The 15833-nt window shown below is 48.8% G+C and overlaps 1 protein-coding gene across 5 annotated transcripts in view; it reads left to right on the forward strand.

Moving 5' to 3' along the window:
• Positions 1–2336: 2336 nt before the first annotated feature.
• GSN (gelsolin) overlaps positions 2337–15833 on the forward strand; it is a 65551-nt gene continuing 52054 nt past the window's right edge. The window contains exon 1 of one of the 5 annotated variants that reach the window (XM_032251491.1): positions 2337–2493. The gene's annotated coding sequence lies outside the window, so the exon portion shown is untranslated. The remainder of the gene's footprint in view (positions 2494–15833) is intronic. The other 4 variants (XM_032251492.1, XM_032251487.1, XM_032251488.1 and 1 more) reach the window with 4 other exon arrangements.

Genomic DNA, 15833 nt, shown 5'->3' on the forward strand with positions numbered 1-15833 from the left:
ACTCCCATGTAAATATTGGTTATCATCATCACTATCATCATCAATCAATCATCATCTTCATTATCTTTTTTTTCTTGAGGCAGAGTCTTGCTCTGTTGCCAGGCACCGGGCTGGAGTGCAGTGGCTCAATCTTGGCTCACTGCAACCTCCACTTCCTGGGTTCAACCAATTCTCCTACCTCAGCCTCCCAAGTAGCTGGGACTACAGGTGCGCACCACCATGCCCAGCTAATTTTTTGTATTTTTTAGTAGATACAGGGTTTCACCATGTTGGCCAGGATGGTCTCGATCTCTTGACCTCGTGATCCGCCTGCCACAGCCTCCTAAAGTGCTGGAATTACAGGCATGAGCCACTGCACCCGGCCCATTATAATTTTTAATTATTCCTGGTGATGCCCTGTTACCACGTTCCTTTCCAGCCACCAAATGGAACAATCACAGGGTTATGGGCGCAAAGCTTTCTGCTCTCTTGGCCTCAGTTTCCCCATCACTAAAGGGAGGAGTTGAACCAGATATTTTCCAAAGTTTCCTCCATCCTGATGTGGTATTCTCCAGTTCTATGGGGAGACAGATTCAGAGTTCCACCTCCCTTTGTCTGAGAGCAGTTGCTCAGGCTGGAAATGATATGTTAGATAATTCCAGGGCATGTGTATGCCAGGGCTTGTAATCAAAGAGTCTAGAGCCAAATAAGCCTGCGTCTTTGTTTTTCTCCCCAGCAGCATTACATTGAATCACAGGCAGCCTCTGGAGAAAGCAGAGAGTGGCAGAGAGGGTGTGAACCTCCCTGGGGGGTGGATACCTTGCTTCCATTCTCAGAGAAAGTGGAACTGGACAGAATTTCCCAAGCCAGGATGGGTGGCAGAATGTGACATAGGACGTTGAGCAAAGCAGTGGGGGGTGGGGGTGGGGCAAGGACTCAGGCATAGAAGAGCAGACTGCTCAGTATCATTGGTATGACCTCCGGAGAGTACTTAACCCTTTCCGTGGGCTTGGCCTGCTCACCTGAAAAATACACACAGCAGTGCCTCCCTTAGGAGGCCAGGTAGGGAGGTGAGATTGAAAGTCGGTAATATGTGGGAAGCCCAGAGCATGGCATGAGGCATTCGAGAAATGGTTCTTGTATTTACTGGTGTTGAACAAAGAGAGAATGACAGGAGGAAGAGCCAGGGTGAGATTCCCCAGGTCCTGTGGCTTCCCTGGCTGCCATTCAATGGAAAAACCAGGGAGTGAGGGCTGTGCTCTTGGCTTCTGTGCTACTTAAACAACGCCTTTTCGGCTCTGATCACCAGCACCCGCAATTACCGACTCTACTACATTTTACCTTGAGTTAGCCAGAGCTTTACCCTGGCTGAACATGGGGCTGCTGCCCGCACCTAGGCTGGGGATGGTATCTCTGTCAGGTGGTGCAGTCTCCTGTCGAGTGTGTGAATCCTTCCAAACTGGAGTCAGGCAGCAACTGCAAGACCCTGGGAACCCACGTGTGCACCAGGACTGTTGGGAGGCTGTCCTATGCCTTGCTGGATAATAAATGGCTCTCTCTCAAATGCGTATGAGATGCCGTTGAGATCAACAAAGTATTACGTTTGTTGAAAAGTGACCTTGCACTCATCTTTCTGCCTAGTATGGATTTTCTCAGTTTCCTAAAACAGTATCTGCCGTGACACTAAGAACATCCGTTTATGCAGAAGCCACAGTCCCTGTCATCGTGCCGAGAGTCTTTTTCTCACTGAGTCTTCCCAACCGCCCCATGAAGAGGCAGGTCAGGATGCCCATTTGACAGACAAGGATACGGAGACTTAGATATGTGAGCTCGCTTGCCGAAAGTTACAGGACTAGTCAACGTCAGGGGTTCCAAACCAGACCTTCTGACTCCAGGGCGCCTGCTTAATGGTCCACTTTAAGGACCAGAGATGTACTTGGCGTTTCTCATTACTTCATTTGGAATGAGACGGGAATTGCTCTTCCTCTTTATTCCCTTCCGTGGGAAGGAAGCTCCCCGGCTTGGCGGGCAGCCTATGTCACCCTCCGCGGGCTTTGCCTTCAGAGGTCCGTCCTCTCCGGGGCTGAAATCTGCCTCCGCTGGTGCTAGCTGAGCATTGCTCGTTGCCCGCCCCATCTGAGCTCTCTGGCCCCAGCCCAGCTCAGGAGCTGCCCTGGGTCTCCTCCACCACCCTAGGCCTCTTCAGATATCCTGTCCGTGCTCCGGGCCTCAGTTTCCTCCAGGGGAAAGCGGGGAGCTTGGCGCCTTCCTGCCGGGGTGAAGCGAGGGGTCGCCCTGGATGATTGCGAGCCTGGAGCCACCCGCCCCGCAGCCGACGGGAGGGCCTTGCGCTCCTCCCCCACCCGCCGGCCCGGCCGCCCCGCCCCGAGGGCGGCTCCCGCCCGCGCCCTGCCCACCCGGGCCCCGCTCACCGCCGCGCCCCCGCCCCGCCGCCCGGAACCAGCTGAGCACAGCTGGACCCAGCAGCCGCCGTCGCCAGCGCCGCAGCAGCAGGTAGGGGAGGCGGGCGGCCCCGGCCCCGGGCATCTGGGGGTCCCGGGCTGATTTGAGTCCTTCCTCTCCCTTCCCTCCCAGTCCGAGCTCGCCCGCGTCTGGAGCTCGGCCTGGCCGCGGGGGCATCGCTGGAAAGGGGCTTCCTCGCTCACTTTGCGGGTCTTCCAGGGGACAAAGGGTGTGGATGGGAGCGGGGTGTGGGGAGACGCCCCAGCAGGAGAGGAAAGGGGCAGGCCTCCACCCCGTGATTCCGCTGTGCTGCTGGCAGCTGAGCTCCTAACCTCGACCCCGCCCCCGGGATGGGGGAACTGGCCCGGGGGTCACCCTGCACCTGGGGTGTCTGGCCCGGGCATGCAGGGGGCCACCAGCCACGGTCTGGGCGGTGACTCCGCTGGGGAGTCCGCTCAGAGGATCCTTGCCTCCTGGGCGATACCTGTGCCTTGCTCTCCTCTCCGGCTCCTTCCTCTTTCTGGGGCAGGGGTTGTTAGAAAGTTCTTCCTTGTACTGTCTGCAATCTGTGGACGCCCGCTACCTGTAGGTGCTGGCTCCTCCCCGGCCCTGCCCGGTGTTCCCTTCCCTGACTCACATGGAAGCTTCTTGCAGAGTTGAAGACAGTGATTGGAACCCTTTTTCCCTGAGACCCCCTGTCTTCTAGGTCCCAGCCCCCCAAAACCTAAATAACAGCAACTTCTTCTTGTCCAGTGCAGGCTGGATGGTCTGGGTAGTGCCCAGGGAAAAGCCCCAGTCCTTGGATGGCTGGGGACTGGGGGTGTGAGTGAGGAGGAGACATTGGCTTTCTGCCCCTCTTCTGCCCAGACAGCTGCAGCTTTGTCCTGTCCTCACGCCCTCCTCAGAGCGTGGAAGAGATCTTTAAAACACCCAGAACTCATTCTGGGCTGTCCTGAGGGTAATTGGACTTTGTGGAAGGCGGGGCCTCTGGGGAGGTGCCTCCCGCTTTTGTTTGGCCTCTGGGGACTTAATCCTGTGTGTCCTGTTCTCCCAGGACCACATTTCTGAGCAGGGCACCAGGACCTCTCATTGCTTTGCATTTCACAGTGACCACAGCTTGCTAGAGTCTTACCCCATCCCCATTTCACGATTGAGAAAAGTCAAGGACCCAGAGAGTTTATGATGGGCTCATTGTCACACAGTGAGGCAGGGTAGGGCTGGGACCCAATTCCAATCTGCCCTTTGCGGACTCCTTTTGGCGGGGGACTTTAGCCTCCTTGGATGTTCCATTCACTAAAGAGCTAAGCACTCCCATCCATGCATACACACTTGAGAGTGCTGGTTGCTGTTTCTTGGGGCTTTTAAGTGGGAGAGGCTTGGAAGCAGAGGAGGAAGGATGGGGGTGGAAACCATCTGCTTTCAGCTCCTTTGAAACTCCATTTTTCTTTCTGGGGCCTTGCTATTTATAAATGCCAGAGAAATCGTAAACAGCTGGGGGAGCTTGGGTTGGCACTCGTTGAGTTACACATCAGCAAAGAAGGTTTCCATGTGAATCAGGGAAAGGAACTTTACTCCAGAATTTTCCATAGTCTTTTTATTAGGGACTAACACGAGCCGGGAAACAGGCTGCTCCCAAGAGGGGTGGCTGCAGGGTTTGCCTGGCATGGGATTTCCTTCCTCTCCCCCTCCCTCAATTTAGCACTCATTCTGTGCCGTGCCCTGTGAGAGGCCCAAGAGCTTCAGAAGAGCACAGAGCGCACTGTCCTCAAGATGCTTCCCATCTATAGTGGTTGGCACATTCGTGTCATATTTTAAGAGGGACTTCAGCCTGCAAGAAGAGTGACTAATTTTGTCTTGATGAGCCAGACTTCAGAAATGAGTAATCATTTACCAAAAGAAACAGGAATTGGGGGTAAAGATTCTAAGAAGCAGGAACCACTTGTGCAAAGGGACTGAGGTTTTCTGAGCCATCCATGTGGCTAGAATGGAGGATGGGAGAAGGGCAGAGTGGTGGGAGTTGAGACTCTAAATGAAGATGGAACTAGATTATAAGCTAAGGGTTTGGACTTCATCCTGAAGGCAATGAAGAGATGAGAAAGGGTTTTGACAGGGCAGTGATTTTTTAAAAAACTCATTATTCTGAGTGGCTGATGTAGGGGATGCATTGGACGGGGCTAATCTGGAGGCGGGAAGACCCTGAGGAGGCTGTTGCATGAGCCAAGTGAAGTAGAATGAAGGTCTGGACTACAGCAGTGGCCACTGGGATGGGTCAGTGCGGCAGATTCTGGAAGCCCAGCTGAAGGTCTCAGAACCTGCTATAAATTTCATTTAAAAGCAGGCAACAGGCTATACCTACCTGGAGAAGGCTGCTAAGATATTCAGCAATGTAATTTTTTTTTTCTTTTTTATGAGTTTTAAAACAAACAAACAAAAAAGTTAAAGATTCAAACATAAATTGAGCCGGGTACAGTGGCGCATGCCTATAATCCCAGCCCTTTGGGAGGCTGAGAGAGGAGATTCGCTTGAACCCGGGAGGCAGAGTTTGCAGTGAGCCGAGATCTTGCCACTGCACTCCAGCCTGGGTGACAGAGCAAGACTCTGCCTCAAAAAAAAAAAAAAAAGATTCAAACATAAATCCCTCCAAGCCCTCCTCTTTCCCCAGAGGTCGCCACTGTTAACAGTGGTGTGTGCACTTCTGCCAAACGCGTTGATTGATTGCCTTCACTCTTAGCCATCCAGTGACAGTGGATCACTTTCCCCTACACCATGTGAATAGTTTGGGTCTTTTGTGATGTGGGTGATAGAGATGATCTCCGCTTGGTCTGTGGCACTTTGCTGAGGCATTAATCTCTGGTTTTCTTTAAGAAAACTTTTAGAGCTTATGTCTACAGCCTCTGAGTGTGTATATTTGCTTATCAGAGACCACAGGTATGAGAGAAATTAGAAGCACTGACTTGGAAGTGGAGCCCCAGTCTTGGTTCTTTTGGTGATCTTGGGAAAATCTTCTCTCTCTCCGAGCCTCAGTTTCCTCATCTGTACAATGGAGAGATGTTGGTTTGCATGATAATAATAAAAAGCTATCTTTTAACTGGGCCTTGTGGCTCACACCTACAATTCCAGCACTTTGGGAGGCCGAGTTGGGGGCTTAAGCCAGGAGTTTGAGAGCAGCCTGGTCAACATGGTGAAACCTCATTTCTACTAAAAATACAAAAATTAGCCAGACGTGGTGGCATGCGCCTGTAATCCCAGCTACTCAGGAGGCTGAGGTATGAGAATTGCTTAAACCCTGGAGGTGGAGGTTAGAGTGAGTCAAGATCATGCCATTGCCCTCCAGCCTGGTGAGAGAGAGAGACTGTCTCAAAACAAAAAAGAAAATTTTAAACAAGCTATCTTTTAATATACAAAGCACTGGAACATTAATCACTTCATTGACTCCTTGCAACCATTCCTCTGAGGCAGATACTCGTATTCTCTTTTACAGTGGAGGAGACTGAGTCTTGGCTAAGTAACGTGCTCTGGGTTGTGTGGCTATTGGGTGATGGTGCCAGGATTCCAGAGGTCTGACGACAGAGTCGTAGCTCTTAACGATGGCACTAAACATTCTCTTGAAAGTTCTTTCTAGTCCTGGCATTAGGAGAACTGGTAAGGGAATTTGTTATGCGGTTATGAGGGGCGGGAGTTGCTTTGTATAGCTTGGAGAGCTCAGCCCTGCAGCAGGGAGGCCTGGAGGGGCCTCCCAGGGTTGTGTGTAAACTCATACTCCCCTGTACCACCCACAGGACCCTCAAGTGTAGGTCAGTCTCCCCTCCATTTCAGGGAATCAAGGCTCCAAGAGGACACAGGACTTGCCCAGCAAGGTCATGTGGTGATGTGAGAGCCCAGCCAGGCCCGGTCCCTGCTTTTCATCAGTCAAGCCCATGCTCTGGAAATCTATCTGGTGAAGCCAGGAAAAGTGGGCACCCTCCTGCTCCTTGGTTATTCCCTGAGAAAATGCCAGCAGAAGCAGAGAAAGGCACGTCCCAGGGGTTATGCTTTCTTGGGAGGACGGGAAAAAAAGAGACCAGTGTTTAAGCAGCAGGGGGATGTTAAGTAAAAATATCTCCTCGCTTTCAACTGAGTGAGCCTGTGTCATATTTCATCTTGATGTGGTTTGTGAAGTTGGAGACCACAGGCAGGCTCAGTTCCTGCTGCTGGCCAGCGTCCCCTCCCTCTCTCTCCCTCCTCTGCCTGCCTGCTCTCTTCTGCCCTGCCTGGGACCACATCAGCAATTTAAGAATACAGCAGAGAAAAGCAGTGGGTGTTGTGGGCAAGGGTGGGCAGCTGAAAGCCTGGGCCTGGATCCTGGCTTTGCCACTGACAAAGTGCTGGGTGACTTGGGCTAATGCTTGCCTTTCTCTGGGCCCCAGTGTCCACCCTAAACTGTTGCGTGGACAGCATGTCAGCTGTCCCAGCTCTGCTGGCCCCTGAGTTGGAGGGCTTTGTGCTCCCCACATGAACTCGGGTCCACCATGTCTGAGACACAAAGTGAACACACAGTGTTGCAGCTGGTGGCTCAGCTACTGTTCTTCAATATAATCTTTCAGACTGAATTGATTGCCCCATTTTGCAGATAAGGAAGTTGAGGCCTAGGAGTCATTTAGCAATAGTAATGGCCACCGTATGTAACACACTTACTATGTATGTTTACCTTTTACTTTCATTGTCTTAATCTTTTAACAGATCTACAGGGGAGAGATATTGACTCCATTTTACAGATGAGGAAACTGAGACTTAGAACAATGAAAGGACTTACGTTCTCTTCTTTGAGTCTCACAATAGTCCTGGGGTTGTCATTATGTGACCTGTTTACCAGTGAGGAAACTCAGGCCTGGAGGCATGAGCTCCCTTGCCCAGGGGTCCCCAGGGGCCACACAAGGTCTGTCAGTTTCCTTCCCAGGCCCTCCTGTTCCCCGCTGGCCCCTTGCTTGCTCTGCCTCACAGAGAACCTCTGTACCTCTTGCATTCAGTGCCTGGGTTAAGGGAGAGAACAATTTTCTTCCTGGGCTATAAAGTATCCCTGAAATTGACTCTTCCCAAGAGTGATCCAGAAAGGCTCTAAGCCATGGAGCCTTGCAGGGAACTCCAGTGAAGGGGTCACACCAGTGGGAGTGGATTCATTTATTCTACTGAGCTGGCTAAACAAATAGTCCTGTTACTTTCCAACCTTAATAAGAATGTCATCTGGGCCAGAGTTATTTGCCATGCAAAGTATATATATTCTATATACGTGAGCCTTCAGGGTGGGGCTTGGCCCTTAATTTCCCTGCTGCAGATGCTGTGGCTGGGCTGGGTTTTTGGTGGGTACTAAGTAAATACTGGTTAAATTTTTGGGTGTGTGTTGATGGTATGGGTGGCATATGTACTTTTTTCTCCTCACCTCCAAGGACCTCCCCCCCCACCTTATTATTTCAATTACATTTGTGATAGAAAATTTGTATAAAAAAAGTATGTATAAAAAAAGGAGTGTTCATAACTAACTAGAGAACATCGCTGCCAACATCTGGGTGCCTTTCCTTCCTGATATTTTCAGTGCATTTTTTTTACCCCCACACAACCGTGGTCATCCTGTGTTTAAAATTTTCTATTCTGCCTCTCTGTTTTTTCCCAACGTTATATCATAAGTATTTTTCTCATGTTATTAAGGATTCTTTTAAAATTTAATTTTTAAAAGTTTTAAAAGCATACTATACCTAAGTAGATAAATGTTTATTCTAATTTAAATCTTTTATTCCAATAGTCCAGGGGCTTAAAAAAATGAAATAATGCTTTTTAATTATTAAAAAAAAAAAAAGGCCCAGAGAGACAGGATTTACCCAAGATCACCCCAAAGAAACAAGGCTGGGCTCCCCAGGGCTGTAGTTTGCATGCATAGATACAGAGAGAATAATATTTATCATCTAACGTAAAAAAACTTCTGGCAAAAGGATTTAGCAAATGCGAGCTGCATTCCTCCCCCTTCCAATGGCTTCCTACTGAGTCACTCTCTCCTAGAGGACCCTACTTTGCTTCACAGTTAAGCAGCAAAGTATTCAAGGGCTGTTCAGATTCTAGAAACTCATAGCTGTGGATAAAATAGACATCTATGAGTTTCTAGAATCTGAACAGGGCTCTAGGCTGGATTCTGTTACTGTCACTGGCTCTTTAGCCCTGAACGAGGGACTTGCCTGCTACTTTTTTTGTTACGGTCGAAATAAATACCCACCCGAGTTTTTGTCACTTTCTATTATTCTGTCTTTGGTATACATATGCCGTGTTTCCTTAACGATCCTCAATTATTATTTTAGTAGTAGCATTATTATTATTTTGAGACAGAGTCTCGCTCTGTCACCAGGCTGGAGTGCGGTGGCACAGTCTCCGCTCATCACAACCTCCACCTCCCGGGTCCAAGAAATTCTCCTGCCTCAGCCTCCCAAGTAGCTGGGACTACAAGCATGTGCCACCATGCCCGGCTAATTTTTGTATTTTTAGTAGAGATGGGGTTTCACCGTGTTGGCCAGGATGGTCTTGATCTCTTGACCTCGTGATCTGCCAGCCTTGGCCTCCGAAAGTGCTGGGATTACAGATGTGAGCCACTGTGCCTGACCAATGATTCTCAATTATTAAACATTTGGGCTGTTTATAAACAAACTGCAATGAACAACCTAGTGCATAATTTTTTTGTCTGTTCTTTTATTATTTCCTAGAAGAGAACCCTAGAAATAGAGTTCCTGGGTCAAAATCACATTTTATAGCTTTTTCTTGTTAAAAAAAAAATTCAGTGATACTTGTTAAAACACAGTGAGGAAGTCTTTATTCAGGACCATCACCTTGGGCATAGGAACCACTGCAACAGGGGCCTACAGTGAGGGAGAGAGTTTAGGCTCAGCTCCTAAGACAGCATGGGCGAGTGGGAATTGACAGCCATGGAGCAGGGTAGCGGGTCAGCAGATGGAAAATTACTAAGAGGAAACTCAGGAATAAGGGATATTTTTGTTCAACTGACCTAACAAAATTATTGATGAAGACAAACCAGGGTGATTCAAACATCACTGGGGGGATGGTGAAGAATGAGGAGCCTGATCAGATATCAAGGATGAGGAGCTCTGGCTAAACGAACTTAGCAGGGTTCTTTTGCTAAAACTGGATTTTACAAGGAAGTGCACAGTTGGGCAGAGGAGAGGGTTCAGAAGCCTGGCTAAAGTTTGGCTAAGCAAAGAATCTGTGTCATGCTGAATTTTGCCAAATTTCTGCTCATAAAGTTTACAGTAGTTCTTATTCCTACCAGCCATCCGTGAGAGTGTCAGCATTCTTTAGCAGCATCTGAAGTTGGTTATAAACAGCTCAGCTGTCCTGTGATACAGTACAGGGATCATTTTCCTGAAACATCGCATTTCATTCATTCATTTGGCAAATACACTTGCACAATTCTCAGCAATAAAGGATAACAAGTTACACGCCCAGGCCAAAGAAGCAGAGAGAACTTGGTTCTCCTTCCAGGTTTTGTTTTGCACTTGCCATAAGACCTTGAGGACATCACCTTACTGAGCTTCTCAGCTGTGGCTTCAACACCCACTTCACAGAATGCTGCAAAGTACCTAACACCGTGCTTGGCCAGTGTAATCATGTGGGTGCTGGGAATTTGTATAAGCTCATCTGACTCCAAAGAGCCCTGGGAAGGAAGCAGGTAGGGACAGATCATTCCCATTTCATGGACTCAGCAAAGAAATGGCCATATTTCTTGGTGTCCTGAGCTTCAGTTCAGGAAGTGGTAGTCCAATGGAACTATGTCGTTCGGAATAGAGGTAAAACAGGCTTTTGTGGGCTAGCCTGTACCCCTTCTTCTCCCACTGCCCCTCCCACCACAGTGCCTGTTTCTCTTGGAAAGCAAGTTCCTAGTTCCAATGGCAGCCAGAATTCTTTCTATGCTCTTTTGGAAGGGTGCTCCCTGCCTAGCTTGTTCAGTGGTATTAAAAAAAAGACCATAAAATTCATGGCTGCATAAAATATAGTTTTCATGGATGTAAATTGCATTTTAAATGCACCAAGGCTTCATCTTTGAGCTATTCAGAAATGTGGAACTTCAGGCTCCACCTTTAGGGTTGCCTTATTTAGCAAATAAAAAACAGAGTGCCAGTTAAGCATGAGTATGTCCCCTGGAATGTTTGGGGCATAATTATACCAAGACATTTTATCGTCTTTCCGACATTTAGATTTAACTGGGCATCTCGTGTTTTATCTGGCAACCCTACCCACTTTGGGCCTACTGAATCCAAATCTGCATTTTCACAAGATCCCCACTGAATTCTTGTGCAAATTCAAGTGTGAGAAGCACTGCACTGGAAGCCTTGCGGTCAAAGCCCAGAATGAATCCTGTTTGTAATGAATCTGTCCTTAAAACAGAACGCACTATTTATAAAGAGCCTGATTATTTCCAATCAACCATTTGCACACATCTGTGTATTCATACGTTAGCTTTTCTGAATACAGGGTACCCTTGCACCGTTGTCAGCTGAAGGGAAGAATTCTTTGCTTTGGTAAGAAGCCCTAGCCCCTCTCAAGGACCTATTTTCCTCATCTATAAAATGGGCTACATTCTTAGCATCTGTGCCACCCTGTGGTGACCCGGGGGTGCATGGCTTGGACTCACTCCAGGCCCCTCCTCAGCCTCCACACAAATGACTGAAGGACTTGCTGTATGGTCCCATCCCCAGAGACTCTGGTGTGACTGTGGTGACCCTTGGCATAGGGCACGCCTCCGGACTGCCTCCTCATCTCAAAACTTCCCAGGCCATGACTTTGATAGCAAGGCTTTAGGAATCACTGGCTCTACCCCTCACTTCATGGCTACAGATAATTGTGCCCTGAGAGAGCAAGTGAATTTCCCAAAGCAAACAGCAAGCCCTCTGATTGCTACTCTACCAAACCAAAATGATTTCAGTTATCATTAAACCTAAGGCCTAAGGAGGATGAAGAAACCTGGTGGTGGTCATACCCCTGGTTTGTCTTGGCTGTGTGGTCTTGGATAAGTTATTTCCCTCTCTAACCTATTTTCCCTCCCCCTATTCCATGATATGGAGAATAGCACCTTCTCCTGTTTCTCAGGTCTACTTTCCACCTCGTTAAGGTTTTATTTTAAGATCCAGTGGTAGAGCTTGGTCTGTCAATTGGTCCTAGAGTAGAACGCTTTATGGGGTCACTGGTACATGGGTTAGGTCAGAGACTTAATATCATGACATCGTGAAAGATGTCTTTAGACCCTTCTCTCCTCATTGCTAACAAAGATTTTGTGAACTGTGTTTCAGCTGGACAAAAAAGATGTTCTAGAGCATTCTAAGATCACCTGGGGCTTTTGTTAAAATGCAGATTCTGGTTCAGCAAGTCTGGGGTAGGGCCTGAGGCTCTGCACTTCTAGTGATGGTGATGTAGCCGGTCCAGGGATCATACTTTCAGCTGTAAGATTTGAAATCAATCTGTTACTAATGTAGAATTAATACTTACGAGATAAGGGAATTAATTAAGAGGCGAGTCCCTTGTTCAGGGCTAAAGAGCCAGTGACAGTAACAGGGTCCAGCCTAGAGATCACAGATCTTTTTTTTTTTTGAGATAGAGTTTCGCTCTTGTTACCCAGGCTGGAGTGCAATGGCGCAGTCTCGACTCACTGCAACCTCTGCCTCCTGGGTTCAAGCAATTCTCCTGCCTCAGCCTCCCAAGCAGCTGGGACTACAGGCACGCGCCACCATGCCCAGCTAATTTTTGTATTTTTAGTAGAGACGGGGTTTCACCATGTGGGCCAGGATGGTCTTGATCTCTTGACCTCGTGATCCACCCGCCTCGGCCTCCCAAAGTGCTGGGATTATAGGCGTGAGCCACCACACCTGGCCAAGAGCACAGATCTTTTAATGTCTTATCTTTGATATATGACTTATCTGTCTATTTTGTCCACAGCTATGAGTTTCTAGACTCTGAACAGTCCTTGAAATAATTTGCTGCTTAATTGTGAAGCAAAGTAGGGTCCTTCTTTAGGAGAGAATGACTCAGTAGAAAGCCATTGGAAGAGGAAGAAACACAGCTAGCATTTGATAAACTTTTTCACCAGAAGTTTTTATACTTGAGATGATAAACATTATTCTCTCTGTATCTATGGATTCAGACTACAGCCCTGGGGAGGCCCTAGTCTGTTTTTATATGCCTCTGAGCTAGGGATGGTTTTATAGTTTTAAAGATTGTTAAAAAACACCATCACCAAACAAACAAGGAAGAATATGCAACAGAGAGTGTGTGTGGCATATAACACCTAAAATATTTATGGTGTGGTCTTTGACAGAAGAAGTTTGCTGACCTGTGGTCTAGACTACCCAAAGCTTTGTGGTTTTTTGTTGTTTTATTTTTCTTTTTCTGGTGAGCAAGAGGCCTAGCCTTATAACTTTGAAAAATATTGAGGTTAAGACATAGGGCAGGCAGCCTGCATTGGTGGAAACTGCCCAGACATCTTAGCTGTGTGACCCTGAGCACATTGCTTCACCTCTCTGAGCTTGTGTCCCTGTTTCGCAAAATGAGGACAAAGATATCTGCCTGGTAGAGTTATTGTGAGGCTGAGATATGATGCCTGTAGAGTTTAACACTTGGAAGGTGCAGAGAAAATAATGACTATTGTTATTAGGGTTGGCCATTTGAACCCTTATGGCATTAATGGACAGATATCACATTACTCCCATCAAGTCTGAAGGCCCTCCCAACAAACTGGGAGCAGTCCTTTAGGAGAGGAAAATACTCTGCTCCAGCCTCCCCCAATCCCACCCCCAGAGCAGAAAGCTCCTTTTTATCCACCTAGACAGATGGGGTTCTGTGGTGCCTTGCACATTTTCACCGGACGAGCTCTCTCCCCAGAGGCTGGCCTTTCCGCAGCTGAGACTATTAGAAGGCGTCTTCTGTTCCTGTGCTCTAAGATATGATTCAGCAGACAGGCACGGAGTGAGAGCCCCGGGCTGGGACTGTGAGTGCTGGAACGAAACCTTTCTCTTTATGGCTCCGTCTGGACTGCGGGGGCGACGGACTAGAGTCAGGGGTTTGCTGACCTTGTTTTTAAGCTGCCACAGCCTTAAGGTTCGAAATGGAAAACAGACCAACTCGGAGTTAGCTGGGGCTGATTCTAAACACGGCTGAGTTTGAAAACTCTGAGGCTCCTGGGGTGTCTGAGTCTTAGGGAGCGTGTAATGCTTTTCTTACCCATAGATGGCAGCATCGGCACTCTTAGCCGGCCCTGTGAATGTGTGTGCGCACGTGTGCCTATGTGTTACACACGTGTGCATACATGGGCGTCATAGTTTCCTACTTTGGTAAATTTTGAGCTGCGGTGGTCCCAGCCCTAGGCCAGGCTCTGGGATACACGAGAGCAAACCTTCGTCTAACTGGGGAGGCTGACTTGCAAAGGGACAGAGTAGAATGTGACTGGGCAGACTGGCGGGTGTGGAGGTCTGTGCAAACACTACAGGGAGGGCTCATCAACAGAGTGCCGTTGCATGTGGCCGGAGCCAGGAAGCCATGAGGGCCGAGGCTCAAGGAGTTTAAGGGGACAGGTCATGAAGAATGTGGAGAGGTTTGTTAACGATCTTGGACTTTATCTGGGGCCATCGTGGAGCCATGGTAGAGACTGGGCAGTGGAGTGGCATGGTCTGGGTGCGCTGTGAGGAGGACGCATTGTAGGAGGGATAGGACGCAGGAGGACCCGTTAGGTAGGTTCTGCCCATGCAGTCGAGAGGTGATGGGGCTATGGACCAAGATGTTGGCATTGGGGTGTAAAGAAGGGGGGACATTCTGGGGACAGTCAGGGGTTGATCTAGCAAGACATGGTGATACACTGGAGGAGAGAGTGACAGATCAGAAGGGGTGGGGTGGCGTGTTGAGGCGGGTGAGGGCCTGGCGCCTGGACTGGTCCACTGGGTGGACGGTGGGTGGTAGGTGGTGCTGTTTGCCAAGATGAGGTGCACTTGGGAGGAGCAGGTTGCATTTGGGAACAAATGCCGCACCGCCATGTGCATTTGTGGATGAGAGTGCAATTTGGGCTGTGTAGACAGAAGGGGGCCTGGATTCGAAAGGCTCACCCTCACACAGAGTTGACAGAGTGCAGGAGGTCGTTAGTCATTGGCAGGAACAACAAAACCCAACGCTGCTTTGACCTATCCCTTGGAACCAGGAAGTTTCTGCCGTTTCTGCCATAGTCTTTGAGAAAGGCCAACAGAAGTGCCCTTCAGCACCAGGTCCTGCAGCCCAGATACGTGTCTGGCCTCTGACCTCTCTGGTTTTGGGCACTGTGACTCCAGTTCCGTGGCTGTGCTCCGTGTCAGTCACAATGCACAAGTCATCAGGACTGTCTGGACCATTTATTGTTGGCCTGAGAACAGGGCTTGTTTGTGCCTTAATCCCAGGAGCCTGCCTGGCCCTGCTTCCTTTGGGATCTTGGACTCTCCCCTTGGCTGGGGGAAGCTGTTTTCGGCAGAGACATTTTCCTGGTTGGCAGGAGCCAGTTTGCTCAGCTGCCCTCTGAATGGAGATGACTGGAATTCTTGGTGATGAGGAAGGGTGAAGATCCAAGTTGTCCCTGAAAGGCGGGAGGACTGAGCTGTGTACTCCCTGGCAGGCTGGTGTGGGATGGTCCTTCACCCACGCATCTAGCATATGTCCATGAGTCCTGCCGTTTGCGAGGCATGTGACATGCCGAAGCTTCAGAGGTCACGCAGGCAGAATCCTTGCCTCCAAGGAGCTTATAGCCTAGAGGGAGAGAAAGTCCCATCACCAAACACTGATCATGCAGCCTTGCTCAGCAATAGTGCAGGAGAACAGTGAAAGAGCAATGCTGAGGCGTAGAGCTGCGAAAGTGACGTATCAACAGTCATGGGTCCCCACACCACTCATGTGCAGGATGAGAAAGATGCAATTTGTAGGCAAAAGACTTAGAAGTTTAATTATTAATAATCAGAGTAATAATCAGAGTAAACGTAGGCCTTGTGCAAAACCCTGAACGTGTTTTATCTCATTGTAGGGTTCTAATATTATCCCTCTTGAACAGAAAAGGCAACTGAGGCTCAGGGAAGTGATGTAGCTTGCTCAAATTACACAGTTAAGTGAGGGGCCAGTTTATAAAACTCCAGAGTCTTAAAGCTCTGAGGCTGTCAACTGAATTCAGCCACGCAGTAGGGCTGCCTTAAATTCGAATGGGATTTTAGGCTTGATTAATAGAAGCATGATATCTCTAATGAAGGAGGTGATAGTCCTGCTCTGAGTAGAGCTTGTCTGATTGTCTAATTCCGGGTCTTGTGCTGTCCGTAGGGACAGGGTTCATCTGGAGCAGATCAAGGAACAGGGTCAGCAAACTG

This window comes from Sapajus apella, unplaced genomic scaffold, assembly GCF_009761245.1.
Source record: "Sapajus apella isolate SASKATOON/1434 unplaced genomic scaffold, GSC_monkey_1.0 scaffold76, whole genome shotgun sequence".
In the NCBI taxonomy this organism is placed as follows: domain Eukaryota; kingdom Metazoa; phylum Chordata; class Mammalia; order Primates; family Cebidae; genus Sapajus; species Sapajus apella.